The following is a 16,191-nucleotide window of genomic DNA, read 5'->3' on the forward strand; positions in this document are numbered from 1 at the left end:
CCACATGCCGCAGAGCGGCTGGGCCCGTGAGCCATGGCCGCTGAGCCTGCGCGTCCGGAGCCTGTGCTCCCCAACGGGAGAGGCCACAACAGTGAGAGGCCCGCATACTGCAAAAAAAAAAACAAAAATTCTGCTCTCTCAGCAAATTTCAACTATGCAACACAGTGCTATCAACTATAGTTACCATGTTATACATTAGATCCTCAGACTTTATTCATCTTACCAGAATTCACCATTTTACTCTGTTTCTACATGTTCAATTTTTTTTTCAGATTCAACATATAAGTGATACTTTTCAGTATTTTTTTTTTCTCAGTCTGGTTTATTTCACTTAGAAAAATGCCCTCCAGGTCCATTCTGTCATTTGCAGATGTTAAAGCATCCTTGCATCCCAGGGATTAATCTCACTTGATCATGGGATTTGATCCTTTTAATGTGCTTTTGAATTCAGTTAGCTAATATTTTGTTGAGAATTACTGCATCTATGTTCATCACGGTTATTGGCTTATAGTTTTCTTTTCTTGCAGTGTCCTTTCTGTGATGGTATCAGAGTAATGCTAGCCTTGTAATATGAGTTTGGGAGTGTTCCCTTCTTATTCATGAGGTAGCATGTTATACATTCTCCTTTGCATCTTCCTTATTTCACTTAAAATACACCAAGAGATAATTCTATTTCAGTATATTGATATTTTTCTCTTTTTTTAATTTTGTAAACTTTTATTTATTTTTAAATTTTATTTATTTATTTTTGGCTGGGTTGGGTCTTTGTTGCTGCGTGCCAGCTTTCTCTTGTTGCAGCGAGCAGGGGCTACTCTTTGTTGCGGTGAGCAGGCTTCTCACTGTGGTGGCTTCTCTTGTCGTGGAGCATGGGTTCTAGGCATGTGAGCTTCGGTAGTTGTGGCTCGCGGACTCTAGAGTGCAGGCTCAATAGTTGTGGTGCACGGGCTTAGTTGCTCCGCGGCATGTGGGATCTTCCACGGATCAGGGCTCAAACTGGTGTCCCCTGCACTGGCAGGCGGACTCTTAACCACTGCGCCACCAGGGAAGTCCCGATATTTTTCTTATGTTTTATAGTTTCCCAAACGTACCATAGTTTATGCATATGCCGTAATGTATTAATCAGTTCCCTGTTGTTAAACATTTGGATTGTTTCCAGTCTTATGTATTACAAATTAAGTATATTTTTGCCAGTATATAGATTCCTAGGTATGAGATTGATAGATAAAGATAAATGCATATGCAATTGTAAATTGCCAAATTTCTCTCCACAGGGTTGGTATCATTTCACATTTTCTTCAATATTCAATGAGAATGTCTTCCTAGAGCCATGCTAACAGTATATACTGTCAGGTTTTTAAATTCTTGCTAATCAAATAGGTAAATGGTGGTATTTCAATGTTATTATTTTGGATTTCTCTTATTAAGACTGAGATCACATTTCCTTTACATTTTCCCCCTATTCACTGTTCATATATTTTTTCCATTTTTTTAACTGGTTGTATGTCTTTATTTTTCTTAGTTTTATTTTATTTAATTAAAATTTTTAAATTAAAAATTTAATTATTTTATTGAAGTATAAATTATATTAATATATAAATATATAAAAATCATGTTAGTTTTAGGTATACAGTGTATTGTTTTGGTATTTGTGTGTATTGTGAAATGATCACCACAAGTCTAGTTAATATCTGTCACCATACGTAGTTATAAAACTATTTTTCTTGTAATTAGAACTTTTAAGAACTATTCTCCTAGCAAGTCTCAAATATGCAATACAATATTATTGATTAATAAAATGTGGTATACGTGTATATATATATATAAAATGTATACCACATTTTATTGATCCATTCATCCATTGATGGGCACATAGGTTGTTTCCATATCTTGGCTATTGTCAATAATGCTGCAATAAACATGGCCATGCATATATCTTTCCAAGTTAATGTTTTCATTTTTTTTGGATAAATACCCAGAAGTGGATTTTGCTAGATCATAGGGTAGTTCTATTTTTAATTTTTCGAGGAAAATCCATACTGTTTTCCATAGGGACCACACCAATTTATCTTCCCACCAATAGTACACAAGGGTTCCCTTTACTCCACATCCTCGCCACACTTGTGGAGCTTACTGCATATGTTTTCATCTAGGAGTTTTGAAGTTTCAGGTCTTACGTTCAAGTATTTAATCCATTTTAAATCTATTTTTGTGTATGGTGTAAAATAGTGGTCCAGTTTCATTCTTTTGCATGTCCAGTTTTCCCAACACCATTTACTGAAGAGACTGTCCTTCCCCCCTTATATATTGGCTCCTTTGTTGTAAATTAATTGAACATATATGCATTGTTTTACGTCTGGGCTCTGTGTTCTGTTCCATTGATCTATGTGTCTGTTTTTATGCCAATACCATATTGTTTGATTACTACAACTTCGTATAGTTTGAAATCAGGGATACTTTCCTAATTTTTAGACAATGTTTATATATTTGGTATACTGGCCCTTCATCAGGAATTTAATTAGTTAAATTTTTCCCAGTTTGTCACTTGTCTTTTGACTTATAGTAGTTTTTCCATGCTATTTAAAATTTTTATTAGCCATATATTACTTTTTATTTTATTGTGCCTGGACTTTGAGTGAAAGTAAAGAAAATTTTCTCTGCTTCTGAGCTTTAAAGGAATTTTTAAAAAATTTTCTTCTAGTGCTTACCTGGCTTCATTATTTACATTTAGAAATCTAATCCATTTGGAATTTCCCTTGGTGTATGGGATCATACACAATTCTGTCTTTTCAAATGACTGTCCAGTTGTCCTAATACTCACTTAAGAAGTCTGTCTTTTCTTCACTGTTTTGAGATTCTGTGTTTATTAACTACTAAATCTTTAACACCCTTGGGTCTGATGCACTAGGACTTGTAGATATTTGTTGAGAGTTTAAACTTCTCCATTATATTGCTGCCTTGACATCCATTTTGTGTGGCCATGTGGCCTGCAGGGGCCATCAACTGACACTAGACCCTTCAGCACATGCTCTAGATAATTTACAAGTAAATGTAAATTCCTGATATGATTCCCCAATGGCCCTTTTGATAGACAGTGATGTCCCTCACCTCCCAGAGCACTTACATTTTGTGCTCCTTAGGTAAAACCCTGCAGAGTTCACCAAAACCCCAGTCTTTCTGGTTTTAATTAACTAATCTGGCTTTAGCCTAGGCACTCCAAAGCACTCCACCAAAGGACCCTAAAAAAAGCATGTGCCTCAGATCCTACCACTCTTTCTCCTGCACCCAGCCCTGACTTCCTTGCATGGCCCCTTGAGGCATGCCATGAACTTTTCCCAGGATGTCCAGAAGTAATAAACATCCTATTTTATTTTATTTTTATTTATTTATTTATTTATTTTGCAGTACGCGGGCCTCTCACTGTTGTGGCCTCTCCCATTGCGGAGCACAGGCTCCGGACGCGCAGGCTCAGCGGCCATGGCTCACGGGCCCAGCTGCTCCACGGCACGTGGGATCTTCCCAGACTGGGGCACGAACCCACGTCCCCTGCATCGGCAGGTGGACTCTCAACCACTGCGCCACCAGGGAAGCGCTAAACATCCTATTTTAATTTCCCTTGTGATCTTTTTTTTTTTTTTTTTGCGGTATGCTGGCCTCTCACTGTTGTGGCCTCTCCTGTTGCAGAGCACAGGCTCCGGATGCACAGGCTCAGCAGCCATGGCTCACGGGCCTAGCCGCTCCATGTCATGTGGGATCTTCCTGGACTGGGGCATGAACCCGTGTCCCCTGCATCAGCAGGTGGACTCTCAACCACTGCGCCACCAGGGAAGCCCCCTTGTGATCTTTTGTTGAAAGTTGATGGCTCACCATTCCACACCCCAGGGTCTACTTAAGTGTTAATTTAACAAAGTCACGACAATATTCTATTCCACTCATCCTTTTTTTATGCTACAATACCACAATTTTAAATATAGAGATTTTTATAATACATTTTACTGGCTGGCAGAGTTAGCTCTGCATTTCATTGTTTTTCTTTTTCAATATACTCCTGGAGATTCAAGCTTGTTTGTTTCTTCTATATGAGCTCTGTAGTCAACTTGTTTAGGCTCCTGAAGAAAGTTGAAGGTATTTTATTGGTATTCATTAATTTTATAAGGAAGCTCAGGGAGAATCAACATTTTTATTATTTTGAGTCCTTCTATCCAGGAATGTGGTAGGAATTTCTATTTTTCAAGTCTCTTTTTGTGTCTTTCAAGTAGAGCTTTCTAGTTTTCCTCAAGAATTTTACACATTTCTTTTTGTTGTTTTTCTCTTTCATTATATTTTCCAACTGGTTATTGTTCTTATATGTGAAAGCTATGGATTTCTGTATGCTGATTTTACATCCTACTACTTTACTAAATTTTCTTATCATTAGTAGTAGTTATCCATTAATTACTTTGACTTTTCTAAATATAAAAATATCCTCTGCATATATAGTTCTATCTATCCCTTTCTCATTCTTAATGCTTCCGATTGCTCTATCTTGTCTAATTGCATTGGCTAAGCTCTCCAATACAGTATTAAAGAACAAGGAAAAAGAAAGCATTCTGGTCTTGTTCTACTGTTGCCTTATGTTGGTTTTTTTGCTGAGGCATATATATTTATCAGGTTAAAGAATATACAGCAATTCTTATTTTATTGAGTATTCTTTACATGATTTTTTTTTTTTTTTTTTTGGTCAAATGTCTTCCTGACCTCTATGGAGTGATTGTATAATTCTCCTGCTTAAATAATATTGAGCACCTTTGTATTCCTGAAATAAAAATAATTTTGTAATGATGTACTTTTTAATATACTGTAAAATTTTGTCCTCAAAATATTTAATATTTCTGCAACAATGTTTATAAATGAAATTGGTCTGTATTGTGTGTATGTTTTCAGTATTTGTCTGGTTTTAGTATCAATGTTATAATAACTTTATAGGAAGAATTTTGAAAATTTGAAGCTGTTTTTCTTTCTGTACTTTGGGCCATTTAAAGTATTTCAGGGATTATATGGTATTTAAATGTTTTATATAATTCTCTTGTGGAAACATCTGGGGTTGGTGGCTTTATTTTTATTTTATTTTTTTAAATTTGTGGGAAGCTTTTTGATGACATTATTTCTTCTATGGAGATTGGTCTATCTCTACTGATTTCCTAGGAAATTATCAATTTTATCTAGGTTATATTTACTTGATAGCATTGTACAATGCATTGTCTCATGTTATTTGAAAAATTTCCTTTGGTTTTTCAGTAATTTATTTTTGCATTTGCTCTTTTTAATATTTGTACTCTAATATTTCTTTCTTGTCTTGTAATTGAATTTCACCTTATCAGAGGCACCTTCCTTGAGCACCCAATCTAAAGTAGCTCCCTCTCCTTTTTTCTCTAGTCTGTATTATTTCCTTGTCAGCAGTTATCACCTTATGAAATTGACCTATGAAATTGTCTTGTTTATTCTTGTGGTCTTGGTACCTAGAACATGGCCTGATTAATAACTTTTCTGAAATGAATGAGTAAATGAATGAGTGAATGCATCTTTTATGTACCCAGAGACAGATGCAAGCTTTAGGAGAAGAGAAGATTACTACAATTTCTGTTGCATTTTTTGGTGCCTTTCTCCAGACAGAAATTATATAATTCCTTAGTCTTCTGTAGAAGAGAGAGGTCAGTCTTTTGTACAGGCCTTGGTATATCTTTGAAGTTGAAGTTCTTTCCAAATACAAGGGTGTTCATTTCAAAGTGTAGTCACCTGAGATTGTGGGCTAGCTCTGTGGACAGCTAGGTAGGAAAGAAAATGGAAGAATGGTCAAGATCCTGGCAAATTTGGATGATCTGTCAGCGGCCCCCGATAATTTGTTTAGGTACATCTAGGCAGAGAGAATAAGGCTGGTCAAGGCAACACTGGGGCTTTGGGCCCTAAACCCTAATGACCAAGACTGGACCTTGTGTGAAGTGTGGGAGCTCTAGTGCATTTTTGTTTTTAAGTCTACATCAGTGTTTATCAAACTTGAGTAATAAATTAACTGCAGTTAAAAGGAAAAACAAATTTATTATGTATACCATAATTTTACTTAAAGCCTGTTAATAAAATATTAGCTAAGTATGCAGAGACAAAATTAGGCATAAATTTGTTTTACTTATCAATCTTACGCACCTCTAAAAACTAAATAAATTTTAAAATTTCAAATATAATGAAAAGCCACAAACCAGTAAGAATCAAATAACAGCAATGATTAAATGTGATGCCTGATGCTGTTTTGCTGAAGTTAAATTGCCACTTGTAATGTGATTATGGTTCTCACTACTTTTGTATGGGCTCTTTTGAGTCTGCCTGTCTTTGCTATGGTGAACTGTGATGACTCCCTTCTAATCATCACTCTTCTCTGTTCTACTGCAAAGTTCGTATTTGAGCAAATGCTGTGGCATCAGTTGGTCTTCACATGGCACAAAGAACCGATTACATTTAAGCCCACCTTTTCTTAATAATTGGTGCCAAAGTAATACCATTCTATTAATACTTCAAGTAGCAGCATAAACTATTGATTACAAGGTGAAGCTGGGAATTACATGGCTTGGGTTTGAATCGCAACCTCATCAGGTGTCAGCTGTGCATTTTGGGGCGAGTTAATAAGTGTTCTGTTCTTTTCCTTCATCTCTAATGGGATAGAATACTTTATCTCATGGCTGTTGTGGGGATGAATAAGGTATGTATGTGGAACACTTACCAGAGGGCCTGTCATATAGCAAGCACTCAATATAGTCCATCGCTGTTTATGTAAATATTGTAAGACTTTGCTTGGCATCAAAATACAAAATGTAAAATTCTTAAAGGTAATTAGCGAACTCCTGGAAAGACCTCAGTTTGAAAAACACTGACCTACACTAAAAGCAGACAAAGTAGACATTTTGACTCATTTTTCTTCCTACAACCTAATATGAGCCGTTTGGATTGTGGCTTCGAACCTTTCAAGATTCACAGTATATTTAGAATACTAAAAGTTTTGGGAATACATTTGAAGAGATTAAAAAGTAATCACTGGTATAAAGAAAGAACAAATTTCAGGATGAAAAAAAACCCACTTGTATTCATTCCAGAACCTGAGATTAGACAACACTGTATACTTCGATAAAAGTGTACAATTTATTTTTACTACTGACGAGAAAACAGCCATAATGATAACACCTGTCAGGTAGAACATTGAGTTGAGCGAGGATTTGTGTGACATGTTGTAGAGCGGTAAAGGGCTTTTAACCTTCTGCAGGTATGAGGTACCGACAAAATTCAGCTAACTCCAAAGAAATACCACATGATCAGTGGAACCCGGAAGGACTTAGCTTTGGGAGTATATAAGTACACAGGGCAGTAAACAGTTCTATACAGATAATGATAGGCTGCTAAAGGTGATCAATTAGAGTAAGAATAATATGTATCTTTACCTGGAGCCCGAATAACTGTGCACATTGACTGACCAACACTTAGCAGAGAGTTTAGCACAGCAGTGTGCAGTGGCCCACAATGTGAGGCTCACCACTGCCCTAGCTAAGAGGTTCTCAACACTGTCTGTACCCAATAACACTTTAAAAATGCACTGACGGTGAGAGGCCCGCGCACCGCGATGAAGAGTAGCCCCTGCTCACCGCAACTAGAGAAAGCCCTCGCACAGAAACGAAGACCCAAACACGGCCAAAAATAAATAAAAAATAAAATTAAAAAAAAAAAAAAAGAATGGGGGAGCAGTATAAGTCCTGGAATAGGAACATTTTATATATATATATATATATATATAAATGCACTGACACCTTGGACCCACCCCGACATTTTCATTTTATTGCTGTGATAAGAGGCCCAGAGTCAGTTGGGATTTAAAATCTCCCAGGTACTTTTAATGGTCAGCCAGGGTTGAGAAGCACTGTTCTAGATATTATTACTATATTGGTTAGAAGAATAAGGGAGCGATGGACTCAGGGAAGTGTGTGCTAAAGGTAACAAGCGATATCTCGCACCAATTCACCTTGTTTACGCTTCTTCCAATACAATCCCATCTTTTAGTAATGGGGCACAATTTTAATTTTATCTCTGTAATATGTAAATTCTCTTCTGAAGATATCTAGGGGGTCTGGGGCTCTCCCTACAAGCTAAAGTAGTCCACTAATAAATTTCTGGTCAACCCTAGAAAACGCTAGAAAATTCAAGAGAGCACATATTGGCTGAGCTCCTAGGAACAAGGCACTGTACCAAGTATGGGAAGTAGGAAAGAAGCCATATGAATATGATACTGGCGAGAAGGGCTATTCATTACAGTGTTGTTTTAAATTGTGAAAACTTGCAAAATAACCTGACTGTCCTTCAAGAGGGAAAATGGATCAATAAGCTATGGTGTTCCGTACAAGGGAATGCTGTAGAAAAGTTAACATGAGTGAACTAGAGTGGCCTGTCTCAAGGTAATTATCAAAATATGTGGCAAATACGGTAAGTTGAAGATCATAGGTACTGCATGTTAGTAAGTACCATTTAGAAAAAGTTTGAAAATGTGCAAAACAACCATGTATACTATTTTTGGATATACACAATGGGATAAATGAGAAAAGATGTGAGAAAAAAATTGGAATGGTGATATTTCTGTGTGTGTAAGCTCCATGAAAGCAGGGGGTTTTGTTTCATTTACTGATGTACTTCCATTCCTAGACCAGTTCCTGGCACTTAGAAATGCCTGAGAAATATTTATTGACTGAAACAACTGGTAAGTGGGAAAGAAATGAAATCAGGAATGGATCTGCAAGGTCTTCAAATATAAATGGTACTTTTATTTCTTAAAAAACATTAGGTAATAACGGCAAAACACAAACATTTGATAGAGCTTAATGGTGGATACATGGGTGTCCATTATGTTATTCTTTTGACCTTTTCTATATGCTTGAAATATTGCATTGAGAGTTTTAAAAAGAGTAGATGCAGAACAGACAGAAATTAACGTGACTGATGAGAATGACTGAGATTTCAAATCTGGGTGGCTGGAGAATAGCAATGCCTCTAAGAGTTGCAATTACTAAATGGAAATCAGGAATGAAACAGAGGGTGACAGCACCACTTTTGGATGCACGATATTTAAAATTCTGGCTGGATTTCATCTAGAAATGCCCCCAAACCTACTGGAAATGTTCATTCTGATGTCATCAGTTTTGAGAAAAAAGAATCAGGATATAGTTTAAGGGCTTCACATTCAGTTTTTCCTGATGTACTTTTAGAGCAACACAGTTAGAAGCTGAAAAACCATGGAAAGTTCCTGAAAAAGCAATATTAATGAAGGGACCTGCCATTTGACTCAAAATTAATACCTGATTGCCTTAAATGCTAAGGGATTAAAAGCCTTGGCATATGGAGGTGGTGAGCTCTGGGGTAGGAGTAGCTGGAGGGCAGTGACATTCTGGGCCAACAGAGCAGGCCTTTCTTGTACCAAGATAAAATTGGCCTGTGAGGTTGGTGGCACAAATAATACTAGGTCCCCACAGACAGCTTTTGGGTTTAACTTCTGACTCCTTTCCCTCCTCTCTCTCTCCAAGTGGGTAATTGGTCCACATGAGACCAGACAGACACCCTAGCACTTAATTATCTGGATTTGGTGCTCAGGGCTTGTACTTAAATAGCCTGGCTCTTAGCAGGAGGAGATGAAGACTCGGTGGAATACAAACTCTTCAGTGAAAGTCAAAAGGCCTGGATCCCTGTCCTGGTTCTGTCATAAACCATCTGGTAAGTTTTGGATAAGTTCCTTAGTATTTCTGAGTCTTATCAAGGATTTGACCTTGAAAGTCTCTGAACTCTACAGCTGCTATTATAAATAGATTTCATCTTTATTGCCTTTATAGACCGATTCATAGTAGCTACTTGGAGAAGTATATGGAAAAGAATTGGGAGATGGTGTTTGGGTCCAGTGGGAAAGTGTGATCTCATTGATTTGCATTGTCTGACATGTGTTGGGTCCAGATGAGCAGCCAAATAATGGTCTTTGCCCTTCCTGATCTACAGAATTCTATAAATGTGCCTTTTCAGGGATAAGATAAATAGGTAGAGTCTCCAGAAGGTGAAGAAAACCATTTCTTACCCAACTTCAACCCTCTTCCCCTCCAACAAAATATACAAATTCCCCTCTGGGCTGATAGGTAACATTGGACACTAGAGAGGGGGGGGAGAAGGCAGGATATTTATCCCAGGATGAATCTACATATACTCTTTGGGGTTTTCTCTGTGTTAAATCTGCAGTGCCATCTACTGAATCAGGTAGGAAATAGTACAAAGACTGTAAAAGCATTACAGATGACAATGAAAGGAAATCTGCTTTTCATTTAAGAGCACATATTTTAATCTCATAATTTAGCTGCACTTTCATTATAATAGTTTGATAGGTGAACCCTTTTGAGAAACTCTCACACCAGTTTTAATTCCGTGTAAACAACAGTCATGAGTAGGTTGTCAATACATGTTGAATCACTTGTTTCCCTTTTATGAAATGAGTATTTTAAGTGATAGAGTTGAAGATTAAAAACTCAAAGCCCCAAAGTACATTTCTGATGTCCTTGTAGCCACAGTAAGTTTTGTTCAGGGTCTATTAGATTTTGCTCCAAATTAGTATTCCCAGTACTGTTTATACTAGTGTCATGAAAAAAGTTTCATGATCCAATAAATTTGGGAACTACTATATGCTCAACCCCTCTTTCACAGATTCATGCTGTACATTAGGATAATAGAAGTTTTTAGACACTCTGAAGGTAAGAAATCTATTTAAGTTTGTCTAATTCAATGTTTCCTAAATTTAGTTGAACATAGCTTATTTATTTTAAAGCATTTCAAATATTGGTCTTTCATATGGCAGACACAGTTCTAGGTGCTTCATATGTGTTAACTGATTTATGCTTCATTACAGGCATCTGATTTTACCTCTGTTTTACAGAGGAAATTGTTGAAATGTTAGAAGCAACTTTTGCAGAGCATATAGTTAGAAAGTGATAGTGTTAGACTTAAAACCCAGGCCTGCCTGGTTCCTAAGAACATGCTGTTTCCAATTGTATCACATGGCCTCTCAACAGGACCTTTCGGGTATCTAATGGCTGAGGACAGAATCTTCTGCTTGGCAAGGGGGTGAGAGTCACAAGAGCGCTGCTTTCAGTTGGCTCTTCCCTTGGGTAGAGACACTTTTAAAGTACACTCGTGTAGAAGCAAGTGATTCTCTTCTCCTGGAGGTAAGAAATTGTGGCCTGCTGTGCTAGATGGTCTTTTCATGCTGCTCCTCAAAATCTTAACCATCTACTTCCAAAGCTGCTGTTGTTTTGGAGAATAACTGGAGAGAATGGATGTCTCTAGGGAATTCTTAATTTGCATAAGATGCTTCACCTCTAGTCTCTTCCCAGGTCTGTACTAGGCACTGGGTTTCTTAGCCATGAAAGCAGAATTTATAGTCTAATTCTCTGAGATTCAACTTTCAAAGTCACTTTCCTGAAGGGATCATAGATTTTGTACCTTACCAGTGAAGAACAGCTATTAAAGAACAGATAACTCCAGAAGGTCACTCATCCAGAAGCTATTTTTAGGCAGACTATATTGGGTACTTTATATAGAAAAGCTGGATGAGAGCAGGCTTTTAGAACAGAGGGCAGGAAAAGATGGGCCCTTTGACTCCTGGCTCTGTCTCTCGCTTTCTGTGTGATTCTCAAAGTCTCAGTTTCCTCAGGTGTTAAAAGGAAGTGAATGTACCTAGTTCTTGAGGCTTAATTGAGTACCAAATGAGATCCTGAATATCTATATTCTCCCACTCCAAATTCTTATGAGTCTATAAAACCCAACAAAGACAATGACATAGGAATACAATTGACAAGATTTATTAACATGGTGGAGGAAACTTGTATGTCTGACCCATGTTGTAGAAGGTGTTTTGGATGTCCCGCCATCTTCAAGTGGTAGATTAAAAAGAAAGTGAATTTTAACAGTTTGATCAGGAGAGAGGTGGCCAAGATGGTGAAGTAGGAAGACCCTGAGCTCCCCTCCTCCCATGGATGCACCGAAATTACAGCTACTTACAGAGCAACCATCTGTGAGAATGACCTGAAGACTAGCAGAAAAGATTTTCAACAGCTAAACACATAGAAAGGAATCATGAGACAGGTAGGAGGGGTTAGAGACACGGTGTAATCAAGACCTACTCCCTGAGTGGGTGACCCACAAACAGGAGGAGTATGACAATTGTAGAAGTCCTCCCCAAGGAATGAGGGGTACAAGTCCCCATCAGATTCCCTATCCTGGGAGTCCTGCACTGGGAAGACAAGCTCCCAGAATGTCTGGATTTGAAAACCAGCAGGGCCTATGTTTGGGAGAGCCAGAGGGTTATAGGAAATAGAGACTCTGCTCTTAAAGGGCACATGCAAAATCTTGTGCTCTCAAAGTCCCAGCACGGAGGCAGTAGCTTGAAAGGAGCCTGTGTCAGACTTGCTGATCCAGGAGGCAAGAGGGACTGCCCCTGGGGATGGAGATGCTGGTGGCAGCCATGTTTAAGAGCTCATTCTACCATGATAACACTCATTCTGGCAAGCACCATTTTAGAATTCTCTCTCTAGACTATTGGCCCTGGGGACCCAGTCCCACCTTTCAGAAGGCTGGCACCAGCTCCATTCCCTGCCCCCACCCCCCATGCCCAGGCCACACAGCCAACCATGCAGGAAGCCTACCCTTATCTCCAGCAGGCCTGCAGCCACTGCACAGGGCACAGCCTCATAACCAACCAGACCCAAGGCCAGCCCTGCCTACGAGCACACCCAGAGTAGTCAGCCCACCACAACAGAAAGGCACATGCAGCCCACATAGAGGATACCCCTAGAGCACATAGCTCTGGTGACCAGAAGGGAGTATGCTATTAGGCCACATAGGATGTCTTCTACATAAGGCCACTTCTCCAAGATTGGGAAATATAACCAACCTACCTAATGCATAGAAATAGACACAGAGAATTGGGCAAAATGAGGACACAGAAAAATATATTCCTAATAAAGGAACAAGACATAACCTTAGAAAAAGAACTAAAAAAAAGTGGAGATAAGCAATCTATCCGATAAAGAGTTGAAGGTTATGATCATAAAGATGCTTACTGAGCTCAGGAGAAAAATGGATGAACACTGAGAATGTCAACAAGGAGAAGATACAAAGAAGAAGCAAACAGAGCAGAAAAATGTGACTGAAATAAAGAATACACTAGAAGGAATCAACAGTAGATTAGATGTTAAAGAGGCATGCATCAGTGAACTGGAAGACAGAGTAGGGGAAATCATCCAAGAAAAACAGAAAAAGTATTTTAAAAAATTAGTATAGTTTGAGACCTCTAGAACAACATCAAGTGTACTAACTTTGGCATTTTAGGGGTCCCAGAAAGAGAAGAGACAGAGAAAGTGGTATTTCCTCTTATTTGAAGAGATAATAGCAGAAAACTTCCCTAATCTGGGAAAGGAAACAGACATCCAAGTCCAGGACATACAGACAGTCCAAAACAAGATGAAGCCAAAGAGGTCCACACCAAGACACGTTATATTTAAAATGGCAAAAATTAGAGATAAAGAGAGAATCTTAAAAGCAGCAAGAGAAAAGCAGCTAGTTATACACAAGGGAACTCCCATAAGACTATGAGCTGACTTTTCAGCTAGTAGATCAACCACTTATGCAGTTAGTAGGAAGGTTAAAAGACAAGAGTAGCAAATTCATCCATATCCACAATAAGTAGTTAAGGGATACACAAAACAAAAATATGTAAAATATGATGTTGACAATAGTAAATGTGGTGGAGGGAGAAGTAAAAATGCAGGGTAGTTAGAATGCATACGAATTAGATTATCAACTTAAAACAGTTATATATAGGTTGTTATATAGGAACCTCAGGGTAACCACAAACCAAAAACCCATAATAGATACACACATGAAAAAGAGAGAGGAATTCAAGCATAATGCTAAAGATAGTCGTCAAATCATAAGGGAAGGGCTTCCCTGGTGGCGCAGTGGTTGAGAGTCCGCCTGCCAATACAGGGGACACGGGTTCGTGCCCCGGTCCAGGAAGATCCCACGTGCCGCAGAGTGGCTGGGCCCGTGAGCCATGGCCACTGAGCCTGCACGTCCGGAGCCTGTGCTCCGCAATGGGAGAGGCCACAACAGTGAGAGGCCCGTGTACCACAAAACAACAACAACAACAAAAAATCATAAGGGAAGTGAGCAAACGAAGAAGAAAGAAACAAGAACTATAAAAAGAACCAGAAAACAAGCAACCAAATGGCAATAAGTACAAAACTCCAGAGATTCAAGGTCAAACCTGCCAGAGGTCTACTTGCCCAAGGAATCCAGGTGCTTGGGGTGAGGGAAAATTGACCCTTGCCATTTAGCTCCTCTACAAAACTTCTCTTGGTTCTGGGGGAATCATTGAAACACCAAAACCTGCACTTGATGGGGAAGGAGCTCACTCTGATGGGGGTTACCGCGCACCATCTTGCTGGGGAGATAATATCAGTTGCAAGGGAAGGACTAAGGAATGCCTCAGGGTGTGCGGGTCGTCAGCTTGGCTTCTAGCCTAGCTTCCTGCAGACCATCTCTTTGTCCGCGCAGGAGGAGGGCTGTAACAGATGACGTGATTTAACAGAGTGGTTGCGTTAGTTCGGATCCTATGAGAAGCAGGTGCCGGGCATTTCATCTTTACAAGGACCCAGTGACAAGCCCAGAGCTGGTTCTTCACTGCAGATGACACGGCCTGGCTCCAGACCCCCGCAGACCTGCACCGCAGATGCCTCATTAGGGCTTGCCACGCGCTGCACACTACGTCTCTTACCACCACCGACCCCAACACTGCAGGGTCTTTTGGTTCATATGGCCCAAGGGACAGGGCTGCTCACTCTCCAGCCTGGACCTGCTGCAGAGCCCTTTCTTACTCCAGGTCCCACTCCAGCAGACAGCCTCCTGACACCTTGTATGTCGACTAGAGCAGTATTTCTAAGTGAGTGTCGTCCTGTTTCCAGAACCCAAAGAGGCCTACCAGACATTACATGTTTTTTTCTTTCTTTGCCCAGAAAGCCGGTTGTTCAGCACCACTGGCTCAGGTGAATAGCAGTAACCATTGGGTGGGTCTGTGGACCTGGTAGAGGCCCTATAAGCCAGACTTCAGTAGGTCTCCATTGATTACCTGACACCTGATAGGCCCCACTTTAACAGGAGCCTTTGGCTTCTGCTTGTACCTACTAGGTAATTCTTGCTATTCCTTCTGGAGGTATAATTTCTTTTCTCTCTTATCAAACCCAGCATGGTCCAAGCTGAGTTATGCTGGATTGAACCCTGTCTATCATCCTGGCCGTCCTGGAGAGGAAGTGGGAGCATCACCTTAGGGAGGTATCTGTTGCCTTATGAAGGAGAAGCTTCTGCAGTGTCTCCCCACACAGGAGAAATGCTAGTTCTTATTGCGAAGGCAACCTCTGGAAGCTCTTGGGGGAAGGAAGGTCTGCAGAGTAAAATCCTTGAGGGAATCCACCCGAAAATCTCCATCCCATATCCTAGGGTCCCATGTTTTCCCAACCAGAGCCCAGGCTTTAGCTTAGCTGACATATTTTGGCGGTGTATTTAAATGTGAGTAACTATAAATCCAAGGATAGCGCTACAAGAGTCAGCAAAGTTCCATATTGTGCATAGTAGACACAATATTAATGAAATAAAGAGATACAGAGTGAACAGCCTACAGTAGTTCCAAGAGTAATATGTAGACGTGAAGAAAAGTTGAGAACAGGTTCTGGAGCCACCAATGCTGTTTTGTTTATGAGTGAAATGTCTCTGGAATTCTGCAGCTCTATTAACTTCTAAACGTGCTCCTCAGCTGTGTTTGCTTTTTCTTTTTTACATCTTTATTGGAGTATAATTGCTTTACAATGGTGTGTTAGTTTCTGCTTTATAACAAAGTGAATCAGTTATACATATGTTCCCATATCTCTTCCCTCTTGCGTCTCCCTCCCTCCCACCCTCCCTATCCCACCCCTCCTGGCGGTCACAAAGCACCAAGCTGATCTCCCTGTGCTATGCGGCTGCTTCCCACTAGCTATCTACACTGCAAGAGATAAGCTACCAAAGAGGCCCTCTTGCTTCTCTCTCAGCCGGTAGCTGCCAAAC

This window comes from Neophocaena asiaeorientalis, unplaced genomic scaffold, assembly GCF_003031525.2.
Source record: "Neophocaena asiaeorientalis asiaeorientalis breed wild unplaced genomic scaffold, Neophocaena_asiaeorientalis_V1.1 scaffold131, whole genome shotgun sequence".
Taxonomy (NCBI): Eukaryota; Metazoa; Chordata; class Mammalia; order Artiodactyla; family Phocoenidae; genus Neophocaena; species Neophocaena asiaeorientalis.